This window comes from Triturus cristatus, chromosome 5_1 (genome assembly GCF_964204655.1).
Source record: "Triturus cristatus chromosome 5_1, aTriCri1.1, whole genome shotgun sequence".
Classification (NCBI taxonomy): Eukaryota; Metazoa; Chordata; class Amphibia; order Caudata; family Salamandridae; genus Triturus; species Triturus cristatus.
In genome coordinates, this window is record NC_140587.1 from 98,897,026 (window position 1) to 98,923,630 (window position 26,605).

Consider the following 26,605-nt stretch of genomic DNA (forward strand, 5'->3'; position numbering starts at 1 on the left):
AACATCTGAAGCATCGAGGTACGCTGCCGATTCTTGAGCGAGCCTGTCTCCGGTATCGGGGTCGCCATTGCAGTCTGGTGAGATGCAGCCTGCGGTGGGCACGGTGCACAGAGCACGACTGGAGCCTCTCCCTGCGGCCCAGCGGACGTCACTGAAGGACCGTACAGGCCGCAGTGTGGTGAGTGCGTGCTGCGGCCTCTGCGCAGTCTGAAATGCTGCCTGGGACCAGAGACAGCGAGCAGAGATCAGGAGCAGCTGGTGTTAATGGGCAAAAGGGGCGTTGCCCTGCCATTCTGAGGGGAGAGGCAAGAAAATAATTAAAAAAGCCAAGCAACTTATAAGAAAATATTACTTGCTGGCTGCTCTAATATTTTCAGTGCTGTAGCTGTAATAAACTGCAGACATCCTGCCTGCCAGAGCGAGGTCATCTTTCGAAGCTACAGTAGTGACATCATGTCAGGGGTGTGCAGAGTTAGAATGCAGAGGATAAATCTGCTTCTCGGGCGCTTTACAAAATGGCCCTGGGAGGAGTTTGCAGAAGTTAATTTGTTTTAATGGCAGAGGGCGTGGAAGACGGAGAGGCAGAACGAGTAATGGGCGGCAACAATTAACAGTCAACACGAGAGGGGGCGGGCTGTAGGAGGGGGTGCAGCTGTCTGCCCTCTTCCTTTCCTCATGTGTGGTGTGCTTTCACTTTTGAAAGTGTTATGCAGCCGAACGTGAGCAATGTCTCATTGGGAATGTTACAGCGTAGGCCCAAAAGAATACAGGTTGGTAGGTGCCTATTTTCCCTTGAAGCGTGTTTGCGTCGATCCAGGCCTGTGTTCAGGACTTGGCACCGTGCGGTGCACTGCTGCATTGTATTGAAACCGGCCTCCGTCACACCTCATGGTTCACAGCGAGTTAAAAATAAAATGTATTGATAAATCTTTTGTTTTTATTTAGAACAATCCCCTCCCTACTAGTCTGCTTAAATGGATTTGGTTTGTCATTCTTTTTTTTTAATAAATATATTTAATACATTTTCTTAATTACATTACAAAGATATAGTTCAGTAGCATAACGTAGTAGCATATTCAGTGTGACATCGACATCATACATAAACTACAGTGGTGGACAATCAAAGAGCTGCATCATATACATCGTGTTGGGCCCCTTCCTGTTTCGCAACCCGTACACCCACCACAGGAGATCATTGTGTATCAGAGAGCGAAAGTCCATAATGTGTAAGCCATGGTTTCCATATTTTCCAAAACTTTTTGGGACAACCCCGTGCTTGGTTTGTCATTCTTGATGATGTAGGACGGTTCTGATGACTCAGTAAACATATTTGTTCTAGTGCCCAGAGTCACCAACACTAGGACAAGGTTTTGTGGCTGCCTGTAGTGAGTAGCAATATTTGACAGTACACAGGGTAGAATTACAACATCCTGTGATTCTCGGCTATTAAGGTAATCCCCTCGTGCCTTAAAAAGGAAAAAAGATATTCTGGCCTTTCGGTAAAGTAACTGGCAATCATGTAAAGCGCACTACTGCCCTTGGGGCGAGTTTGCGCTATATAACACTGAATAAAAATATAAGCAGCTGTAATCTCAGCCAGCATCACTCGGCTCTGCTTACATGAATAGAAAGACAACACATCTACAATATGTTTCCCTTGAACACAGGAGAATGGGGTTACGTCAATGATCATATATTGACATCTCGAAAACTGTGTACAAATATCACGGTGAAGCAGAGTTTAATTTTCAGGCATTGCACATTATACAAATATATGCAAAAATCAAGAGACCATGGGTAGTTGTGGCAGAAAAGGTCGGATTCCATGTTTGCCAGCCTTAAAGTTCCAATGCAGCTCCCAATGCAGGGGCATTAAATTAATTTATCTGTAGTTAAAAGGCATGAAAAATCAAGCCGTGCTGAGATGCATTGACAGAGAGGCAGTGATAAAGTGGCAGGCCTGGAAATGGTAAGCTAAACTTCAGAGGAGATGTGTGCTGCAGATGGATAGTATGGTTGTGTTGCAGGAGGAAACTGGGTTGTGTTGAAGGAAGGGACTAGTGATTTTTTAAGTGAGGGAAATAGGATGGTATTACAGTTAGAGGGTGTGCTGAAATGTAATGTTTTGCTGAAGAGGGACAGAAGGCCAGACACAGTAAAAGATACCAATCTACCTGCTGAATTGCACAGTGCCATCAACCCCAATCCTGGTTCCCTGCTTGACCAAATCATGTGATCCTAAGCAAATGCATTATTTCACTGACATCTTTTTTGTTTATTATCAGAAGTGCAGTTTCAAAAAGACTTGAGTTAAGGATGTGCAGTGTGCCCAAAAGCTGTATTGTGTTGAATTTAATAGCCTATAAAGTTGCTCCTCCTACAATACAAATCTAAGGCACGTATACAGCATACTTTTTTTGGGGGGAATCTTTTTATTAACTTTGCTCATGGACTCATACAACACATCACCAAAATCACAAGGTAAAAGGGGCATTCCCCCTGCACGGGATATACATCGATCAGCATGATGGGACAATAACATATTACACTTGGCCCCCCTCCCCCTCATTCCTGGACGCCCGATATCTCCGCCACGGCCCCCACACTCTTTTCCATTTGCGCACACAGCCCCTGGACTTATAAATAACTTCCTCCGCCCTCTGGCACCAATCCAGGTCCCTGCACCATTGATCCCACCTTGGGGGCGCCTGCGCCCCCCAACAACTGGCAATATTACGCTTTGCCACTCCAGCTGCCAATGCTAGTCATATCTCATGGTACCTGGACTAATCCGTGGGACCTTTAATCATGAGGAGAAGCCATTTGGGCTCAACTGGTACCGGGAAGCCCACCACCGTCGCTATTGTGCGTGCTACCCTCGTCCAAAAAGGTACTATGTTCGGGCAGTCCCAGAGGATATGATAGAATGTTCCCTCCCCCTGACATCCTTGCATACATAATGGAGACAGGCTCCTGCCCCACGCAAAAAGATGGGTTCGTGGGTAGTATACCCGGTGGAGGATTTTTAGCTGCACGAGGCAGAACCTAATTCGAATGGCAACTTCGCAGGGGCTTTGTAAGGCGTCCTGCCAATCGTCATCTTCAAGGCGACCGATGTCCCCCTCCCAACTCTCCCACAGGGACATCAAGGGGTCAGGCATGTTGTTTATTAGTTTGCGGTAAATAGTGGATGTTGGCCTACCTAAGATGGGGTCAAGAAGAAGCCTGTCCTCCATTGGGGAGTGTTCTGGAATGGAAGAGTCAGGGCGCACATGGGAACGCAAGGCATGCATAAGTCGCAGATAGTGAAAACGCTGGAAGTCATGCAACTGGTATTCTCGCTGAAGGTATTCAAAGGATCTGGGGGCGTCTCTTCCACACATCACCCAGGTACTCTATACCAATTAACTTCCAGCCCCTGAAACCCACGAGTCCCTTAACTTCCGCGAGGTGGTCCTCCACCCACAGGGAGGTCCTGCCTGTCAATTTGCCAGTCCACCCTAGAAATGTATTCGCTTCCCGCCAGCAGTGGAGGACCACCCCCGTATGCGAGGGTAGATCCCCTCGCAACCTCTGTGTATAGAGGAGCGACTCACAAACCCCTCCCGGCATAACATGCCTGTCCACTCGAAAGGCAGGTTCAGAACCCGGCGAGTAGACCCAGTCGTTGATTACTTGCAGTTGAGAAGCCCAGTAATACAACTGGACGTCCGGAATGGCTAGCCCCCCGTTGTACACCCCTCTTGTGAGTTTCCGCAATGCTATCCTCGGGCTTCCCCCCTCCCACAACAGCGTACGTACAGATTGCGCTATGCGCCGGAACACCCCGCTCGGGACCAGGTACGGTGTATTTTGCAAAACATATAGCAGTCGCGGCAGATCAAACATCTTGAACAGCGCGCCACGCCCAGCCAGGGAAAGGGGCAAGGACCTCCAGTGGGACACATCATTGGCCAACCTTGCCAATTGTGGTTCGAGATTTTTGTTAAAGAACTCTGCCCTGTCCCTGGTAACATACACCCCCAGGTATTTGACGCCGCCGGTCACCAGTAATGCCGCGCAGCCCCGCGGGATCCGCGGCGGCGGGCCCGAGAGGGGATAAATGAGGGATTTGGACCAGTTAATTGTGAAACCCGAGTAGCTCCCAAATAATTCAAAGAGGTGTAGCGCCTGCGCAATTGAGTGATACGGGCGGGCCATATAGAGAACAATATCGTCTGCGTACAACGATATACGCTCCTCCCAGACCCCAGAATGACCTGTCCCGCCGGATCCAATGCGCTAGGGGCTCAAGAGCCAGGGCAAATAGAAGCGGGGACAGGGGACACCCCTGCCTGGTTCCCCTGCGCAGGGGAAATATACAAGACATCGCTCCGTTGACCCTGACTCGTGCTAGTGGCTGTTCATACAAAAGTCGCACCCAACCACAGAAAACCGGGCCGAACCCCAGTTTCTGAAGGACCTTGAAAAGATACGGCCACTCGATACTACCGAAGGCCATAGATGAGTCTAGTGCCATGAGGGCCGTTTGAACATCACCCACCGCCTCCATCATATACAGAACCCCGTATAGCCTTCGCAGATTGTGGCGAGTGCTCCTATGGGTCATGAAACCGGACTGGTCTACATGGATCAGGTCAGGCAGGACCGATAGCAACCGTGTCGCCAGGGCTTTGGCCAGGACCTTAGCCTCTACGTTGAGCAACGAGATGGGCCGGTAAGAGGAGCACAGGTCAGTCGGTTTCCCGGCCTTATGAATGACCACTATTGCGGCTTCTCGCTGATCCGGTGGGAGCCTCCCCGCTTCCCGGGCCTCGAGGAACATATGCCGCATATGGTCAACAATCACACTAGCCTGACTCTTATATAATTCAACAGATAGCCCGTTGGGGCTCTGTGCCTTCCCTGCCTGGAGAGCATTGAGGGCTTCACCCAGCTCCGCCCCGGTAAGATCGGCCTCCAAATGGTCTGCCTGCTCCTGAGACAGTGTAGGAAGCGCGAAGTCGCGCAGGAACTCTTCACAGTCCAGCTCAGTCAGAGTACATACCGGGGAATAAACCCCTTCATAGTAAGACACAAACGCCTCCGCAATGGCCACCCCCGTTGTCACCAAGGACCCGGACCCATCCCTCACTTCCGCCACCCAGGAACGCGCCCGATCTCTGCGTTCGAGCCAGGCTAGCAGTTTCATGCTCTTATCCCCGGCATCATAAATCTGACGTTGCGTGGCAAGGGAGTATGCACGGGCCTCACCCTCCGCCAGCGACCGAAGCGCTCTCTGTTTGAGAGCAAGAGTGTGGGTGAGGTCCGGCGAGGGATCCCCGCATGCCCCCCCGCTCCAGGTCTTCAACCTCCCGTTCTAATTGCCGAATTTGCAGCGCCTCCTCCTTCTTCTGGGCCCCGATCAATGCTTGAGCCTGGCCGCGCAGGACCGTTTTATACGCTTCCCACAGAGTGAGCTGGGAGGCGACTGAGCCCTGATTCTCAGCAAGGTACTGCTGGGAGCAGTCCCGCAGCTTGCACATTAGGGAACCATCTGTAAGGCGCCACGGGTCTAGTCTAGGATATGTCGCCCTGCTAACTACGGCCCCTCTCGGGACCACACCCACCGGGGAATGATCCGAAATTCCCCTGGCCATAATGCAGGGTTCCGCAAAATCTCCCAACCGGTCCTCCTGCGTAAAGATGTGATCTAGTCTGGAAAAGGAACCATGTCTGGCTGAGTAAAATGTGTATTGCCGCTGGGAGGGGTAATGCGCGCGCCATACGTCACTAAGGCCCATAGCTGTGACGAAGAGCCCAAGACCCATTTCCCCCCTATTGCCCTGCCGCGTTCCAGAGCGATCACGTTCGGCAACCATGACCGCATTCATGTCCCCACCTATCACAAGCTTTCCCTGCGCAAGGCCCGCCAAGTGCGAGCCCAACTTCTGAAATGTCATGGGATGCAAATCAGGTGGGATGTAACATGAGCTAAGAACTATTAGCCGCCCCTCCCACCGAGCCGCCACCGATGCCATACACCCAGAGTCCTCCGTCCAGTTGCCGGTGATGACCAAAGGAAGGGTGTCGCGGACGAGGATCCCCACTCCCCAACTCACCGACGTGAACCCCGGGTGCGCCAGCAGCCGGTAACCAAAACGGTCGAGGGCCCTGCATTTGTTCCCCCGGAGGTGCGTCTCCTGAAGGAATACAACATCTGGGGAATGGCGCTTCACATGCTGCAGTACCAGCGTCCACTTGATCTTATTGCCCAAATCATTGACTTTCCAGATCCGTATCTGCGCTTGATCACTCATGTCCATGCTTGGTCCCACAATACGTCAAATCTGTCTGCCTCCCATGCCTGTCCTTCTGATACCCCCCCAAACATTAGGATATGATACATCATGAGCTAACAATGAACTACACCAAGATACCAACCCTCCCGCCCCAAATCAAACCCCCCTCCCTGCTAAGTGGGTCCCCAACCACCCACCCATGAAACTCACAGAGTGCCTGTCGCCCCATCTGCCCCGAATCAACCAAATGTGGAAACGTGAACCTGCAGTCCGCAGAAAAAGTCATACTGGATTGCCGGATGGCACCCCCCATTACCGGGCCGTGCAAAGGACCCCCCCCTCACTCCCCCAGGCCCCTACCTCCCTCCCCTCCCCGGACATAAAAGCCCCCCCCCCCCGCCAACAAAGACAAAAAGCTTATAGGCTACAGTCCAGCATCCATAAGCGAATGACAATCCAACCGCTACAGATCGACCCGCCAAACAACCAAGAAAATGGCCTGGCCAGGGCAGTACAGCCCCCCCCTACTCTTCTCCACACCCGCAGTCTCAGCAGCTCGGATCCAGTCACCCCGTAGGAGTCTGCTCGCTCTCCCTGAGTTCCCACGTTGGTGTGTGTTTTGCTTGAACCTCCTGACCACTGCGGCCAGCAGTCATTCTACGTGGGCCACTCTGACGGCCCACTGCCCTCCAGCCGTCCATCCAGTCACTTGCCTCCGCTGGAGAGTCAAAGTAGTATGCCTTTTCGCCATCCATAACTTTGAGCCGCGCCGGAAATAACATCATATATTTCACACCGTGGTCACGCAGAACTCTCCTGACCCCTTCAAAGGATCTCCGTAGCCGCTGGACGGGTAGTGTAAAGTCCGGGAAAAACCGAATGGTGGCATTCTCCAGTTTCAGATCTCCCGACACACGTGATGCCTGCAGAATTGCGTTCCGATCTCGATAATTTAGGATGCGAGCAATGATAGTGCGCGGAGGCGCCCCAGGCTTGGGCCTTCCCCCTAACGCACGATGAGCCCTTTCCACTAGAAAAAGTTTGAGCGGCGTTTCGGCTTAAGGTGTTTGAGGATCAGGTCTTCCACGAAGCAATCCACGGACGGGCCCTCCATTCCCTCCGGAACACCCACGATACGGAGGTTATTGCGACGAGCCCGACCTTCCTGATCCTCCAGGCGAGCCACCATGTTTGTTTGGTTTTAGGTGAGTAAGGCAACCTGCTCTTCCAACTGTTTCATCTCAGTCTGCAGTCCTCCGATACCGCTCTCCACCGCTGCCACCTTCTCGGACATCTTTCGGAAATCTGCTCGGAGCAAATTTACTTCTTCCGTGACAGAGTCTAATTTGGGCTCCATCGTGCCACGCATATCCTTTTTTTTTTTAAAACCTTTATTGATCCTTCAGAATGTACACTGCTATTCAGCCAACAACCCGGAGGCAGGCAGCTTGATTACGTAGCGGTGCACCGCTTGAGCTGATCTATGTCGTACATTTAAGCAGAGTACCCAAAGCAGTGCGTTTCGTATTTTGCAACACACACAACAACAACTGTAAACAATAGTCGAGGAATAGCGACATACGTAATGGACCGATATCCCTACATTCACCGCCCCGTGTCCACGTGGCACCATGCCCACATAGTCACCAAACATCCCATCCAGGTATAGCGCAGTCTAGCCGCCAGAGCCCTTGTGACAAAGGTAGCACCCTCCCCTCTCGCTCGCCCCCCGACACAGCCCACCATCCCAAAAGCGCTGCAGCATCAGTCATCCCGCACACTTCCTCAGTCATTTCCAGTCACTCCCGCCCCCGCCAGCCAGTCCACCAACGGCTGCCATATGTCTAAAGGTCGCGAACGCTGCGGCATCTGGTCCCAGTAAGCGGTGAGTTGCTCCCTACAGTATACCGCTGATTTCACCCAGCCCGAGATTGTCGGCGGAGCCTTCTTCCTCCAGTGTATCGCCAATTGACGCTTGGCAAGCAATAGAAGGAGGGCCACAAGTCGTCGCGACGTACCAGGTATATTCTTGACAAATCCCAAGAGGGCCACCAGTGGGTCTGGAGCAATAACCATGCCCACTATCTCCCCTACGCCAGAAAAGACTGCATCCCAGAACCTATGTACTGATCCGCAGGTCCATACAAGGTGATAGAACGTAGCCTCCCTTTCGCCACATCTCCAACACTGCGTGTCAGCCTGTAATCCCATTTTAAAAAGTTGTACGGGCGTACGGTACGTCCTGTGCAAGTAGTTAAAGTGGATCAGCCGCAGTCTATAATTAGGTGACAGTTGTTCAAGTTGGGAGCAACAAAATTCCCACTGTTTCTCTGTGATTTGTATGCCTGCGTCATCCTCCCACAGAGCTCTGGAATCCACGTGCGCAACAGGTGTTGCGTTTTGTGTAACCCTATAGATGCGTGTGATCAGTTTAAGCGGGGAGGAGTTCGAAAGTACGTCTTCCAAAGCCGCCAGTGTCGGCGGGGCCTCTGGGAACGTAGGGTATCTATGCTTGCAGGCCGACCGCAACTGATAGTACAGTAGCAGTTCCGATGCCGACGGTTCAGACGCTGCAACCAAATTCTGCACGTCGAGGAAAGTGTAGTCCGGATACAAGTCCCCCGCCACCTTCAGGCCGCAATCATGGGCCCGTCGCACCACCGCCGCGTCCGTCAGCGGACTCAGCAGGGGGTTGCCATCCAACGGCATGCTCGGGGCGTAGAAGTCCGACACGCCCGCGCGCCTCGCAATGTTCAACCAAGCCCATCGCACCATTTCCACGGTGTCGATGTCTTCCCGAGGTCGTTTATATCTCTGGTACACCGCTGTCCGTAATGGGCAGGGTGCTGCTACATCCGTTTCTATCGCCACATGAGGCTGGTAAGGAATTGGGTGGTGTCAGTAATGCAATTATTGTGCCTGCGCGCTGTATGCATACAGCTCAAAGTCCGGGGCAGCTAGGCCCCCCCTGCCGGAAGGGAAGTGTAAGGAGGTTCCATGCGACTCTAGGTTGCTTGCCCGCCCAAACTAGTTCGATCATGGCCGAGCGGAGTCGGCGAAAGAACGCCTTTGTTAGTGGCAAAGGGATATTAACGAAGAGATATAGGAATTTAGGCACAACAATCATTTTGGCGATAGCAATGCGGCCTAACAAAGAGAGCGGCAGTGTTTTCCATCTCTTCACTTTGCTCTCCAGCCACTCCATAGCCACCCCAAAATTAGACAGCCATATGTCCTGGACTGAGCGGCTCATCTGTATACCCAGATACTTGACCTCGTCAGTGACCCATTTGATCGGATATTCAGTGTGACACACGGCCGTGCCATCCGTCAACGGCAGCATCACCGACTTAGACCAATTTATATCGATGCCGGTTAGGCCACTATAGCGTATCACCTCTCTCATCAACGGATCAAAGTTCTCAGACGGGTTCATCATGTAGATGGTGATATCGTCAGCATACATCGATATGAGTAGACCGCGCGATGTAAATCCGATGCTACGCTGAGTATGGTGTTGTCTCATGCGAGCTGCCAGTGGTTCCGTAGCGATAGCAAATAGAAGCGGTGAGAGTGGGCACCCCTGCCGAGTTCCCCTAGTTATGGAGATAGGTGCAGACGTCTGACCATTCACCCGCACCCTGGCCGTCGGGTCATTGTAAAGTATGCCAATTCGCCTGGCAAATGGCAGGCTGAACCCCATTCGGGTAAACAGCGTCCGCAAGAACTTCCACTCAAGGGAGTCAAATGCCTTGGTCGCATCCAGTAACGCCGCCGCGGCCTGCACCTTGGGATCTAGATAGTGCAGGAGCCCAAACAGCACCCTTAGGTTATGTGAGGTGGACCTCCCCATTACAAATCCCGACTGATCAGTTAGCGCTATCTGCGGCATCATAAATTTTAAGTGGTCAGAGAGCAGTTTCGCGTAAATTTTGGCATCAAGGTTTATTAGGGAAAGCGGACGATAGGAGTCCGGGCATATAGGGTCTTTTCCAGGTTTGAGTAGCGTGATAATCAACGCTTCACGCATTGACTGGGGGAGGATGCCTGTTTCCATCGCCTCCTCATATACCTTGTGCAATCTCGGAACCAGGATGTCTGCATATTCTTTATAGAAGGCCGCCGTCAGCCCGTCAGGGCCCGGTGCCTTGCAAGGTGGCAAACTGGCTATTATCGCCCGTATGTCGTCCGGCTCAAACGGTAAATCCATATATTGTCTGGCACTGTCATTGAACCATGCCAAAGCTATGGTATCAAGGTACTCGGAGAGCACCTTGTCCTCCGGCGACACCCTCGAGGTGTATAATTCCCTATAGTAGTCCGTCATGGCGGCCAGTATATCCGGCGGCTCCCTCACAACTCTGCCCTCTGCACTCTGTAGTTCCAGGATATGGTCCGACCCTCGCGGTGCTCGCAGCAGGTTCGCTAGCGTGCGGCCGGCTCGATCACCTTCGCCATACCGTCTGGCCTGACAGTCTTTAGACAGATAAGCGACTTCTCTGTCCGCCTCCTCCTGATACCTAGTAAGCTTCGATCGAAACGCAGCACGGACGCTATCCGACGGCGCATTAATCAATACAGTCTCAAGTTGCGCAAGCTCAGTTTCTAACGTGCGCAATATGTTTCTTATGGATCTCAGAACTCCTGTTTTTAGCGACATGCAGTACCCTCTCGTCACCACCTTACAGGTCTCCCATAGCGTGCCCGGTGAATTCGAAGTACTCCTCCAGCTTTTCGCGGAGTTCCTGCTGAAATACCTGGTCGCGCAGCGCCCGGGAGGGAAACCGCCAGCTAAACGGTTTGATATATTGGGATGGGGTGGACACGGACAGGCACACCAGGGCGTGGTCGGACAGCGACCGCGGCAGGTGCTCCACCTCTAGTACTGAGGTGTGTAAATCTCTGGATAGCAGCCAGTAGTCCAGCCTGGACCAGGCAGCTGTATGCGTTGTTATGCAGGTACCCACGCGGTCCCCGGGGTGCAGTAGCCTCCAGGAGTCCACCAGCTCCGCATCCTGTATAATACAGCCCAGCGCCTCCGACGCTCTAGGATGATGTTCCCTGGCTACGCCCTGTCGATCCATAGTGTCCGATAAAACAACATTGAAGTCCCCCCCCCACAGTAAGGCCGCCGGGCCACGAGTCTGCACCTTATGCCACAAATCCCTATAGAAATCTGGGTTATCATTTGGACCGTACACATTCACCAACACCATTCGCATGCCGCACAGCGACCCCACAAGCAGTATGTATCTGCCTTCAGCGTCCCTGATTTCCTCGTGTGTGGTCCAATGAAGACCTCTTCTAATCAGTATCGCCACACCTCTGGAGTAATTAGAATACGATGCGTGGACTATCTCTCCCCATCTATTACGCCTGAGCAACTGCGCAGCATTGGAAGTCAAGTGGGTCTCCAGCAGGAGGCAGATGTCAATGTCCTTTCTTAGTAAGTAGGCCTGCACTAACCTGGCCTTGCGACTGTCATTCATGCCACGCACATTCCAAGTGAGACACTTTATGTTCTGCACGGCAATGGAGGCACAAAAGAACAGTGTTCAAACAGCAGACCAGATCCACTCAGCTCGCCACACTCACACCCCCAGCCAAAGTGCGTTTCAGAACCGAACAGCCCCACAGGCCACCAAGCACGGGAGTGCGCACAGCTCAGCGAGCAAAGTGACGGACAACAAGGCAGTGAATATGTTACAGTATTGATTCCATCCCAACAACTCGCCTCCTCAGACCCTACGCTACAAAACAAACAAACAACAATATCATCCCCCAAACTCACAGTAACAGCATAAAAATATGGAACGCTTCACGAATTTGCGTGTCATCCTTGCGCAGGGGCCATGCTAATCTTCTCTGTATCGTTCCAATTTTAGTATATGTGCTGCCGAAGCGAGCACTGCCACGCATATCCTTAATTGCCAGCATGATGTCCCGAAGTGAGGGGTCAGGTCCATCATCAACCGCCCGCTGTGCTGACCTGCACCAAGTTGGCCCTCCTCTTTGCCCATTGCCACAGTATATTGATCAATCTGATTGGTTTGGGCCTGTGACATTGGCTTATTGTGGCCCATACTTGGAACCCCACCAGAACAGGTCCAACGAGGCACCGGATATTCGGGCCGCCCGGGCTCTCCCTCCGCCCAGATCGACGGCCACATCCCGCCGGGAAACCAGCGCCTCGGTTGCACCCGATATCGTAACCAGGAGAAGACTCCCAGTCCAGAGATCAGGGAGGAAACAAGTCTCTCGCAGCGCGGTTCAGGCTGCGCACCAAGCACCACCTGCACCCCACCAATTACTGCCATTCGGGCCCCTCTGTCAGCACAGTCCACCAGTGGCAGTCCTGCTCCGCGCCCAGGTCGTTAGCGTGCCGTTGGGATGGCGCAAAAGGGGGCCCTCAGGAACTCGGGGACCCCCTGACCAGAAGTCCACAGTTCGTTCTAAGGGATGGCAGGGGCGCCCGGTGCAGCGCCACTACTCCGTCTGGGCACACCCCTCATCAATGCCACATGCTGAGCAAAGCAACTTCTTGATATGCCCCACTCTGCAGAATCCCGGGAGCCAAAGGCGAGGATGCCACAGCAGGGCCGCCAGTCTTTATCCCCTCCCAGCCGATGTCAGTTGCTGCTCTCACCCTGCCGCAATCACCGCCAGCCTCACTCCTTGCCTCTTCCGCCCGATGGGCCCCGGCGCCGCTGCACCCCGCTGTCATCAATCACACCGGCCGTCTCCGTCTCGCTGCCGGCCGCCGCCAACGAAAGCGCGGCACCGCAGGGCCCTCAATCCGTCACGCTGAAGTCCGCAGGGGGGCTACACCACCGATGGCCGATCACCTCGCCCCCGCATGCAGTGCGCATACCGGGCAGCTTCTCAGGCCTTCATGTCCGCTGCCGGCTGCACTGCGGCGGGCGCCATTTTCCATCCGCTGCTCTCCAGCCGCAAGGGGTGCGTCCGAGCATCCGACTCTGCCCGCCTGCCACTGCCAGCCACAGCCTCAGCTCAAAAGGATCACCCACGCTCCCCCTCCACTGGAAGCACAGGACACAGTCGTGCTCCACGGCCGCCCAGCAGGAGCTGCGTGATCGGCGACCCCCGTCACCTCGATATGCCATTTTCTCATCACCAGGCGCGTCGCTGAGTCCGAGGAACCCGCACCGCCGTGCGTCGAGGAGCCTCCACAACAGTACGGATGGTAGCCTGGCACACCTCTCAATCCAAGCACGCAGGTAGGGAACCTTGTCAGATACGGATGATGGCGGATAAGGGGGTAGCTCGTTCAGTGTGCGGCCATCTTCCTTGGCTGCAGGCCACGCCCCCCCCGGTATACCGCATACTTGACAACTGACTTGCCTCCTATTTAACTAATATCATTGTCATAAGGGGAGGTGCAGGACTGTTTCTCAGGTTTAAAATAATCTGATGTGCTAAAGTGAAATGCTCCTACGTGTAGATAAATACATTTCCGGAAATTTTGAAGTAAATTTATTTACTTCTATAAATTATGGCCATATTTAATGCGCTAAGATACGGGATGATATTTAATGTTTTTTTATATTTGGAGATCACACGTTTATAATTGCTTTCTAAACTTTCTCGTGTTCTCGCAAAGTTGTTAAAAATAATTTAAAAAATGTGGCATTTCCTACTCTTTTGTTTTTCCAGTTGAACTCCCCACTTCTGCCCAAACATACTTATGATAGCAAGCAAATTAAAGCAAAGCAAACGAGCCTGGTTATGTCAAAGCCATGGCCAACTTTTACGCCTCACCACTTAGAAATCTCACAAGCCACCACTGGCAGAGATCTACGTCAGGTCAGCACAGCCTGGAGGCGCGCTGGCATGCCCCTGCGGCGTCGGACCCATCCAATGCGAGCCAAAAATGGGCACAGCCCAGGCAGCCTTGTGCATGGAGTCTGGGCCCTGGACTGCCTTAACGGTCCCTGGCCCTCTTCAGTGTGCCATCACAAGCCGGACCATCATTGTGTATGTGCTCACACAGGTTCTGATGCCCTGAATTGCCCACATACCCTAGACTGGACAAGAGCAGACTACGCACCACTAGCAACTACCCCAAGAGGAGATATCACACTGGTGGTGCCACATGGATTGCAGGGGTGGCATGCCTGACCAGACATTAGCGGCCACGTACAGATGTTAGTTGATGGGACTAGGCTCTACCCAGCGCAACACAAAGATTGTCTGTACCAGGGGTGCAGCGTCCCCTAGAGGTTGAGGCGGAGTGTCTCCTGGCTGTGGAGGTGGCTAGGCTGGGTCCTGGTGCGGCTTTTGGCCGGGGGTGCTCTCTCCTGCCTGCACCTACAGCTAACTCTCTCATCATCACTGGCACATATCAAGAAGGACCCTGGAGACAGGCGGCAATATCTCTAAAAGAAGCAACAGAATCCCGACTGCTGGCCTGTGAGTACCACCCATTCCTACAATGACCAGAGAAACTCCCATCCACCACTGCATGCCGGAGTAGTATGGATAAATATTGCGCAATTCCTAAACTATCGCGACCGCGACCTTATCCTTAAACAGGCCAGGATGAAAACTGAACTGTTTCATCATCAACATAAGCTTCATTCGACAGTACATGTCATTAAAGCTTTATACATGAAACAGTTATATCACAATCAAAACATTAAGTTACAATTAGATAGGTAAAATCACTACATAAAGAAGTATTAGAGTGCAACAGAGACTTGATAAGATCGCAACACAATATTAGGAGCATATTTCATTTCCACAGATGACATATTTCTACATTCAGTTATTTCGTTATTTGCAGGCAATAATTTAGATCTTATTGACCATTTGCCATTGGAACTGTGTAGCAAAGGGATGGGTCAGTACAAAGAATTCTCATGACTACACTGGACGAACTGGTGCCCATATTCCTACATGTCTGTGCCAGCCATACTTTGCGGGGAGCGACATACGTGGGGCAAGCAACACGTGCTAGTAGGTTTCCTCCAGATCGGTGCAGATTGGACATTTATTGTCGCCTGTAGTGGACCATTTGACGGTAAAAGACTTTAAAGGTAAACAGCCCACTCTCAACTGAAAATACAGTTTGCGATCTAGGGGTTTAGAGATTACATCCCAATAATACTCAAGACTCAGGCGTAATTTTATTTGTTAAAACGTCTCTGTCAGTGTTGTATCGTCACTTCTTTTCTCATCTTGTTGATCAATTCCCAGTATCTTTTCTTGATTAAATCCCTTGTTGGAAACTGGGAGCTATTGCGGGATTCCCAGAGCAATATCAAGCCCATACTCGTTGAAAGACTTCTAATGTTGTGTAGCCAGCTAATTTTATGGAAGTGGTTTGTTACAATAAAGTTCCTAAGGGCTTCTGCAAAGGTAGCCAGTTCGGAGGTACACCAGATTCTGCGCCAGTAGAGCATATAACATAGCATAGTCTTGCTAGTTCTACCAGTGCTTTTCAACCTAGGTCATGCTGCAAGGGGAGCATAGGTGTGCTTTGTGGTAGATTTGTAATAAGTCGAAAAAACCTATTCTCTGATGCAGGTGAGCTTGTCGAAGCCCCATAACTCAGCACCATACAGGACTGATCTCACTACTGTGGCGCTGTAGATCTGCAAGACCGGGGTAAGAGCCTTAGTCAATGATGTTTTAAATTCCTTAGCCAAAACACCAGCTAATTGCCAGCATTTTAACACAATGGTGTCAATGTGTGGCCTTCAGCTCAATCCTTTCTGTAGAGTGATACCTAGGTAAGTGAATGCATCTACCTGCTCCAGGGGTAACTGACCTGTTTCACGATTCGTCGAATCATGATATTCCCGGACTATACAAGACTCGTCCGGCAGCAGCGGCAGTCATTCCAGGCTGCCAAGACACGCCTCCGGGACCTCAAGATCACTTACACTCTACAATTTCCTGCACGATTACGGGTGGTGTACAATGCCTGTGCAATCTTCTTTGACACACCATAAGAGGTCTTCCAAGGGACAGACGAACTGCGATATCTCAAACCACATACTCCTCCACGCCATGACTCAGAATCATCCTCCAGTGAACCAAGACGCAAGCACAAATTAGCAAAGGAAAAAAAGACGACACCGCTCTGGCTCAACACTGCGCTCCAGAGCCACAAATGCTGATCCGGAGGATTGATCAATCAATATCCCAACCAACCGCCCTAAATGAATTTGGACACAGACCGACGTCGCATCAGGGACATTTCCATCTCCTTGTGAAAACTATGGTGAATAGGTGACTTATACTGGGATAAACTGTATACTGTTCGATATTCCTTAACATGGAACAGTTTGGATGTTTCGAGATGCATTGGATGGACTCAAAGCCGGTCCCAGGCTGGGACCTGCGCTATGGTCCATCCACAACAGATGCTTCATTTACTATGAGGTATTGGGGTGGGGGGGGAGGGGGAAGTTTTATCCACTTCAAGTTTATTGCAACCCAGTGCGGTGTACTCACCAATTCTACGAGTAGCTATTGTAAGAATCTGCGACCCAGATATACACTTTTACAAGTAAATGGCGACATGCACAGGTGAAACCCCAATTGGTCAATTACAGATTGTAAGCTGGAATGTAGGGGTATTCTTGACAAAATCAAGAGGGGTGCGGTTCTCAGACATGCCTAACTACTGAAATCAGACATCCTGCTTCTGAAGGAGACACACCTTATGGGCACTAGGGCTCCCCGTTTGGCCAGGTTTGGCTTTGTGCAAATATTCCACCCAAGCTTCACTCGAGGATCGGGGGGGGGGGGGATTCTAATAAATCGGCAGATACTCTATATACACTCCCGCACATGGTTTGAACCCCATGGACGAAATATTCTTATTCAGGGGACTCTCTTTGGCGAACTAATAGTCATTGGGAGCATATACACCCCCACACCACCACACATAGCTTCATTACTAAACTACTAGACTTATGGGGAACTGTACCTGAAGGGCTGGGGGTTATGGGCGGTGACTGGAACAATGTTATGTGTACATCGAAAGACAGGAAACAATCCTCTGGTTCTCTGGATCACCACAAAGAATCCAAATTAAAATCTTTCACTACAACAGTGGGATGGATCAATACTTGGAGAGCACACCACCCATATGACACAGAGCATACATACTACTTCCCCACACACAACTCCCTCTCCAGACTAGATTACATTTTCATTCCCCACACATACATACACACTCTCCAAATTGCCATCCAGTTCCTAATGGGCCCACGCCGGCATCCTTTCAGAAGGCGACTGTTCCCATGGCATCTACAAAATTCATATTATTGAACACATATACATACTGCGCTTGCAGAATTTTTTACAATAAACACAGACACCACCACAACTCCAAAGATGTTGTGGGAGGCCATGAAACAAACAATCCATGGAGTGGATACTAGCTACTGCGCGGCGGCAAGGAAAAATCCGAAGCATAATCTCACAACTAGAAGATTGTATGAAATCACTGGAGAGACAGGGTCTAGATAGCGGAACATATGAGGCACACAGAGAATTATGTTTCACTCAGCAACAATACCAGAATGAACTCCTTGAAGAGGAGCGTTGCGTATGGTTGGCATCCCAAAGCAGGAATTTATCAGTGCTCCAATAAATCAGGAAAGAAAACAAGTTACTTACCTGTAATTTTGGTTCACCAGTATTGGTAACTTTTATAGATTCCCATTGCTTGTATCATTCCCAGTCATCGAGATGGGAGTCCCTGGTAAATAAAAAATACCATATAAATAGGTCCAAAAAAAAAAAGACCTAGGCCTCTTCTCATTTTGTAGCATATCGACCTCCTTTTGTAAAAGAGACCAAATAAAATGAACAGCCAATCAGAACAGCCTCCCTCCATAGAACCTTTCTGAGAGAGCCTCAGAGCCTCAGATTTTCGTAGCCATTGTGTAACAGTATAATAGAGGATGCTGAAGGCTGAGCTTTCCCTGGGGAGGAGGGTGGGAGCGCATGGGAATCTATGAAAGTTACCAATACTGGAGAACCAAAGTTACAGGTAAGAAACTTGTTTTCTGACTCCAGTATTGGAACTTTCATAGATTCCCCTTGCTTGTATCAGAATAGCTAGCAGTCAGAACACACATTTTTGTCATAATACATTGTTATAAAATCTTGCAAGATGCATCACATTCAGTAAAGATACAAGTTATCTATAGAGAATTGGCAATAAAATAGTCAGTGAACATAAAGAGATACAATATGTGCGAATAACCAATAAAAGGAAGGAGGGTTTTTAGGAGAAGCTCACCACTTATTGAAAGAGGTTCCTCAGGACTGCCTGTCCCACTGCAACATCACTATGCTTGGAGAAATCCAAGCAGTAAAGCCTTGTGAAGGTATGGGTACTTACTCCATGTCGCTGCTCTGCAAATGTCCTTGATCGGCACTCCGGCGAAGAGAGCAACAGAAGACGACATGGATCTCGTAGAGTGCCCCACTAGGGGCTTACCAGCTGCTTGGTGACAGTATTGGATCGTGCTGGCAATCCATAGAGCAATACCCTGCTTTGAAAGAGAAAAACCCTTGCGAGGGGCACTGAAAGCGACAAAGAGCTGTGTTGATCTTCTGAAATCTTTGGTACGTTGAAGATAACATTTTAGACATCTTTGGATGTCCAGAGAGTATAGAGCCCTCTCCGCTGGAGTAGTGGGTCGAGGAAAAAAGGATTTGAGAATCACTGGTTCATTCAAATGGAAGTCTGAAGGCACCTTCGGGATAAATTTGGGATTTGTTCTCAAAATCAAAGTGTCTCTTTTAAACTGTAAGAATGGTTCTTGAATAGTAAGAGCATGCAGTTCACCCACCCTTCTGGCAGATGTTAAGGCGAGAAGGAGGGCCACTTTCCATGAGAGGAATTTAAGATCCGCCCTATGAATTGGTTCAAAAGGCAGCCTCATGAGTTGAGTAAGGACTAAGTTCAGCTGCCACAGAGGCGGTGGAGGCCGAACTGGTGGGAAGACTCTAAAAAGACCTTTAAGAAATTGCTTTACAATCCTTGCCGACCAGAGGGAAGGTCCAGAAGAAGTTCTTCTGAATCTAGAAATGACTGCAAGGCGCACCTTGATAGAGGAACGAGCGAGACCTGATTTAGCCAAAGCCAGAATGTATGGCAAAATCTGATGAGGATGAATTTTCTCTTGCCGGCACCACAGGCTTCCATTTTAAGCAATATGTCTTGTTTGTACTCGGTGCTCCAGCAAGCACCTCTACACTCTGCCGAGATATTTAGATCCTGAAATTCTCTGTGCTCAGGAGCCACGCCGATAACTGAAGAGAGCTCAGATCCGGATGTACCACTTGGCCCTAGGACATCGTCAGCAGGGAAGGAATTGGGTGCAGATGAACTGGATGACCCAGGGAGAGCAGGAGAAGCTCTGGAAACCAAAATTGATGGGGCCAAGCCGGGGTCACCAGAATCATTCTGCAGGGTTCTGCCTTGAGCTTCCGGAGAAGTCTGGGAATTTGTGGGATCGGAGGAAAGGTGTAAACAAAGGCGCCTGACCAGGCCATCGAAAGAGCATTCCCCAATGATCACGGATGGTGATCCCTGCTTGCGTAGAGTCGGCATTTCTTGTTCTCTGGAGTGGCAAAGAGATCTATGGGCGGAGTACCCCAGAGACTGAAACATTTCTCCAGAATGTCTTGGTCTAATTTCAACTCTAGCTCACTGACTTCAGGTGACGGAGTGTGTCCGCTGTCTTGAGGGCACCTGGAAGATGTTCTGCAGAGAGCGATATCTCCTGTTGGATTGCCCATCCCAAATATCCTGAGCTTCTTTCGATAGTCAACGAGACCTTGTACCTCCCTGCTTGCTTGTAATGCATGGCAGTCGTGTTGTCCGTACGGACCAGGACAGTGGACCATTGAATCCTCGGAAGGAAGGCCTGCAAAGGTAGACGAATCGCCCTGAGTTCCAACAGATTGATGTGGAGTAGGTGATGCTGGGGCATCCAACTGCCGCTTACCTGAAGGTCTTGTAAGACTGCTCCTCAGCCTTCCAATGAAGCGTCTGTTCTTATTAGAGGAGCTGGGGCGACCCTGAAGGTGAGACCCTGAGAGAGATTGTCTCTGACCGTCCACCACAATGCCGCCTCTATCATAGGCTGAGTTATTGTGATATTTTTGTCAAAAGAGCCTTCTTCCTGGAGCCACTGCAAATCCAGTTGTTCTTGGAGGGGGCGCATTCGTAACCTGCAATGTGGAATCAAGGGCATGCAGGACGAGATTGACCCCAGAAGGGATTTGTAGAGGTGAACTGAAAGTGACCCTCATTTTTGCAACCGACGAGCAGAGATCATCAGCTTTGTTTGCCTTTCTTTTGACGGGAACGCTTTGCAGCAAGATGTGTCCAGAATGGCTCCCAAGAACTTGGCCGACTTGGACGGGAGCAGGACTGACTTTTCCGTGTCGAGCTGGAGCCCAAAGTGACGGAAGAGCTGTGTACAAGTTCTGACAGCCACTTCCTCTGTGTGATGAGACGGAGCTTTCACCTACCAGTCGTCCAGGTAAGTAAAGACCTTAAGCTTCTGTTTCCTGAGAAAATCTGCAACTGGGGCTAGGACCTTCGTGAAAATCCGCGGAGCGGATCTGAGTCCGAAAGGCAGGACCTTGAATTGAAAGTGGCTCTTGGCTACTGTAAAGCGTAAAAACTTCCTGTGGGCATGGTGAATGGGGACATGAAAATATGGGTCCTCGAGGTCCAGGGTGGCCATGTAATCTCCTGGATTGAGGAGCCGTAAAATGTCCTGTAAGGAGACCATCCGAAAAGAGACTTATGAGATAGGTGTTTAGCTCCCTCAGGTCTAAAATTGGGTGCCATTTTTCTACGGTCTTTTGAACAAGAAAGAACAGGGAATAGAATCCTTTTCCCCACTGTGATAGAGGGACCGGTTCTATCGCTCCCTTGAGAAGTAGTTGGTGTGCTTCTAGACGTAGAAGGTGTAGATGTTTGGATTTGATGGCACGAGGGGCTTTGGATGGTGGCTGATGTTGAAATTCCAGAGTATGGCCTGACAAAACAATATTGAGAACCCACCGATCTGATGTTATAAGTTGCCAGTTGTGGAAGTGTTGGGATATCCTGCCCCCCACTAGTGTTACAGGGGACAAAGGAACAGTAGGAAGAGCCAGGAAGCCGCTACTAGCGCTTAGAGGAATCCCTCCGCTGGCACCCTTGTCGTCCTCTAGGTGAAGATCGAGAGAAAGATGACGACTGTCCCAGTTGTTGAGAATATTGCGGCCAGTAGGATTGAGAAGGCTGCGAGTAAGACTGCTGCTGCTGATATCCGCCTCTGTATGAGGAAAAACCTCTCCCTCTCGCTTAACGGAAAGGGACCTTGCGGTATTGTAGAGTCCCCAGGGACTTTGCAGTTTCCATGTCCTGCTTTATATCTTGCAGCTCATCATCAATGTGCTTCCCAAAAAGTGCCTCGCTGTCAAAGGGAAGGTCCATGATCTTGTTTTGGACTTCTGGTCGGAACCAAGTGGCACGAAGCCAGCCTTGGCGTCAAAGAACTAACGCCCCCGATAGGGAACAGAAGGCTGTGGTGGCAATATCCATTGCGCAGTCAATTATTTCCAAAGATGTTCTCTCTCCCTCCTGGAGGATCTTTTTAGCTTCAGCCTTAGCTTCTACCGGCAGCTGGTCTAGATAAGGAGACAGATCACACCACATCTGGCGATCACTCCTTCGAAGAATCGCCAAGGCATAGGCTCGACATGGAAGAGAACCTTTTCCCAGCATTATCCAACTGCCTTCCCTCCTTATCAGGTGGTGTGGTAAGAGGAGCCACTGGATTTTTAGACTTTCTCTGGGCCGCTTGAGAAATCACGGAATCTGGTTTAGGCAGGCTGACAAGACAAGTGGGCTATCTTCAGGAGCCTTGTACTTCTTTTCCAGACGAGGAAGTACAGGTATGACTGTGGCCGGTGACTTCATAACCTTTAGCCCCTCATCCCAGACATGACCCACGATAGGGATAGAGCGTACTGACTTCCTGTATGGTTCTTTAAAGTCATATAAAAAACATTCCGACTGCACAGATGGAACGGGCAGATCAAAATGCTTAGAAGCTCTCTCCATTAGATTATGAAAGACCCCAATATCAGCAGGAGGGGAATCTGGAATGATGTAATGGTCCCATTCCCTGTCAGGGTCCGGGATCGTCGGTGTCCCTTGGTCATCATCGGATGTATCGTCCTGGACAGTAACCACATTCTGCTGTGGTTCTGGTAACTCCTGCAATGAAACTTGAGGAGGAAGGTGAGGTGTAACCGGAAGAGCAAGTGAAGTTGAAGGCACTTGCACTGCTTCATGGACAGAGGACTGTGTAGGAAATCTCTTTCTGTAATCCGAAAGCATGAGCTGCAAGTCCGTAATGAGGGCAGATGGCACACAGACCATCGGCTCTATAAAATAGTCACTAAGCTAGCGCACCCATTACCTGTCCACTTTACTCCCACTAGGGATTTCTGTGAGGAAATTGCTACTTTCTTTCACACTAAAGTAGCAACAATTTTTAATACTTTTAAAGACCCGGCGGGCACTAACCCAGGCCCGAAGGCCCGGCCGGATTTAAATTTCACTCTGGATATTTTTCATCTTGATACCCTTAATCTTTTGTTAACTGCTAAATCAGGGTTGCCTCATGATCCTTGCCCAGTGGCAATAGCAAAGTTGGCACCTGAACCCATAGCTTTGACATTGACAGTTCTCTTCAATGATATGTTTTCTCATGGGCAGTTTCCTAAGCAATGGAAGGAAGCCTCAGTGCTTCCATTGTTGAAGAAACCTAACCTGGATACTAACAATCCTAACAATTTTCGCCCTATCTCACGTCTTCCTTTGCCGGCGAAACTGGTGGAAAAGCATATGAATAATAAGCTGAGTGCCTTTCTGCGTGATACCAATGTTTTGGATCCTACCCAATTTGGTTTTAGAGAAGGGCACAGCACTGAGACCGCCCTTCTCAAATCTACGGATGAGATTAGGAGAGGGTTGGACCAGGGTGGTAAGGCAGTGCTGATTCTACTCGACCTTTCCACGGCCTTTGACACGGTCCATCATGGAGTGTTGATGGACCGGTTGTCGGCGTGCGGAATACAGAATAAAGCATGGTCTCTCATAAAGTCCTTCCTTTCCGATAGACGACAGTCAGTGGCTTTGGGTGACTTTGTTTCCAATTCTTTCTCTCTTCCCTGTGGGGTTCCACAGGGTTCTTCCCTTAGTCCCACGCTCTTTAATGTCTACGTATCTCCTCTGGCCCCTTTGATTGAGTCGTTCGGCTTTTGTCTTACATCATATGCTGACGACACTCAAATAGTAATGTCTATGCAACCAGGTCAGGAGAGGGCGTCAGGGGAGAGGCTACATGACTGTATGGGAGCAGTGGGTAGTTGGATGGTACAGAATTGCCTAAAGCTTAACGCAAGTAAGACAGAGGTGATGCTTTTTGGCAATAATGTAAATCTCTGGACTCCTAGTTGGTGGCCTGAGACTATGGGTACTCTTCCAGTTCCTTCAAGAAAAGTCAAAAATTTGGGTGTAGTGCTGGATGAGTGCCTTTCTATGCAAGCTCAAGTGAATGCGGTAGTCTCCTACACCTCTTACATACTTAGGAGCCTGATGAAGGTGCTTTCTATTTGAACATGCAGGAGGGTAACTTACGTAAACTCCAAATGCTCCAGAATTCAGCAGCCAGGCTGCTTACGGGAACATCGAGGTCTACCCCGACTTCTGGCTTAATAAGAAAACTTCACAGGCTGCCTGTGAAAAAGCAAATTCTTTTTAAATCCCTTTGTCTAGTTTTTCGCGCTCTTCAGAATACAGGTTCTCTTCATCTGAGACAACAATTTCGCTGGTATGTTCCGGCAAGATCTTTACGCTCCTTAGGAGCAAAACGTATTGTTCTCCCCATCATAAGGAAAGCCAGATGGGGCGGCAGAAGTTTTGTCGCAGGGGCGGCTAGGGCATGGAATGAGCTTCCTTTTAATCTGAGAAATTCTAAGGATCTTTTATCCTTTAGGAAAGCGCTTAAAACATGGCTTTTTTGATTCTCTTTCCTTTTGGGTGTTGGGAGAACTACAGCAAGCGCAGGGACGCCCTAGGGTAGCTGTGCGCTATAAAAGTTCCACTAACATAACATAACATAACAACAGAACATCTCCTGTTGATATTGCTCCTGAGACCTCAACTGCGGCTCGTAATGTCGCTGCTCCATGTAATACTCGTCAGAGTCCTGATATTTAACATGCAGTTGAGATGGACTATGTGCATCACCAAAAGGGCCGTCATCGTCCTCAGAAAACTCCTCTTTTAACAGGAGAGCAGGAGGCAGGGGTGTCACCTTCCTGGGAGAAGTCATTTCTGGAGTAATGCGACGTCTCCGTTTAGAAATTGCCATATTCTGTATCGTTGACGAGGTCATCGATGGAGCTGCAGACGACGATGTTTGAACCGTCAATGGGGAAAGGACTACCGTCGACGGGACCGTCGTCGAGACCGTCGTCATAATCAAGCTGGAAGCTGTCGTCGTAGTCGTCGCCGTCTATGTGGTTGCCGTCGACACCATCATTGTCGTCATACTCGTCAACGTGGACGTCGTCAGAGTAGACGTCGACGACAGAAGGAAAGGTACCTCTGTCCGTGGTGGCGTCGAACTAGTCGTCGACGAGGCCGGTGAAGACGAGGAATCTCTCGTCGATGAGCCCGTCGACGGAGCCAAAGTAGACGCTGGTAAGGTTTTTGAAGTCGTCTTCGACGGTATCAATGTTGTGGTCGTCGACAAGCAAACTTTTCTGTAAGCTTTTACCTCAGGTGGGACAGAAGCTGGTTTTTTGAAAGTTTTAGCCTTCTCAGAAGGAGGAGAAGCCGCCGAAGGCACATGGCTGGTCTTCTTCGCAGGTGCTACTTCTGAAGCAAGTCTTTCACTCTCCTTTACACCACAGTGAGGAGATTTGATGGGACTACGCCTGTCAGACTGATCAGAGGTCTTTTGTAAGGCTTTTGAAGGGGGTTCTGAAGAAGTGTCAGGTGAAGACCTACCCCTTTTTTGTGATCTCCTCGATGAAGTAGCAGATGCAGCGTCATCACCGTCACTAGAAACAGGATCTTTCCTTGACTTAAGTTTTTGAAGCCAAGTGAGTAGACGTCCCTCACGGTCCCGCAAGGTCTTGGTGGAGAAGGTCCGACAGATTTTGCAGTCAGTAGATTTATGGTCAGGATACAAACAATAAATACAGTCTTTATGTTTGTCCTCCACATAAAGTCTCTTCTTGGAGAAGGTGGTACAAACTTTGAACAGAGCCTTCTTCTCCTTGCCTCACATGTTGATGTGAAGTGAAGAAGAATTTGAAGAAAAACTGAGCAGAGCTCAGTGGAGACTTACTTGCACAATGTGCGGTAGAAAATATGAGGCTCTCTCAGGAAGGTTCTATGGGGTGAGGCTGTTCTGATTGGCTGTTCATTTTATTTGGTCTCTTTTACAAATAGAGGTGGATATGCTACAAAATGAGAGGACGTTCACCCCTACTGTTTGCCCCTATTTTGACTACTAGGCACTGGTGGGTTTACTGAAATGTCCCGATCCCTGCTAATCAGGACTCCGTGCATGTGCTCTGACCCTTAAAAAGGTACATGGTTTATTGACTAATCCCAATTGGAATAACTTGGCTTGCTTGCAAGTCCCTAATATATGGCACTAGGGGTACCTAGTGTCTGTACGGTAAAGTGTTTCTCGTGGACTGCAGCACTAGTTGTGCCAACACGAGTAAGACAAAGCAAAAGCAGGATTCCTAGTCTGCCACTGCTGGCTGGGAGAGCAGTTGTAAAACTGCAGACAACTTTGCCATTCCAAGCAAAGCCCAAAACCACCCTTTGTAATACCTACAGGTCACCCCTAAAGCAGACCTATCAAGTCCTGAGAGAGAGGCTAGTAACCCCATTGGCAAATATAGGGTTACAGGCGGACATCTCAGCCCTGCTAACCCCTGAATGGAACTACTAAGATTGGTACTTGAGGGTATCAAATGAATCAGTGCATTACATCTGATTTATTGGTTAAATCAAATCAAATTTAATGACACTGATGGGCAAAGGGCTACTTTAGTAGGTTGCCACTTTCTTGCCCTAGATTTCCAGTGGCCTTTTAAGATTGCACACAAAGGTCTGTCCTCAATACAACTTTCTGGCCTCCTGTTCTCAAAAAAACCTTCTGGCCTCCTGGGGAGTAGTGTAAATGACTCCCAGTAAAGCCTACAAAGGATTTATCAGGTGAGTAAATGTTATCTCCTTC

General features: G+C 50.0%; 1 protein-coding gene and 1 non-coding gene across 3 annotated transcripts in view; both read right to left on the reverse strand.

Moving 5' to 3' along the window:
- The window catches only part of MROH1 (maestro heat like repeat family member 1), a 2,508,022-nt gene that overhangs the window by 1,363,655 nt on the left and 1,117,762 nt on the right, over positions 1–26,605 (reverse strand). The window lies entirely within an intron of this gene.
- LOC146830313 (U6 spliceosomal RNA) lies at positions 12,084–12,190 on the reverse strand. The gene has a single exon (XR_014961622.1). It is a non-coding gene; the product is annotated as a U6 spliceosomal RNA (small nuclear RNA).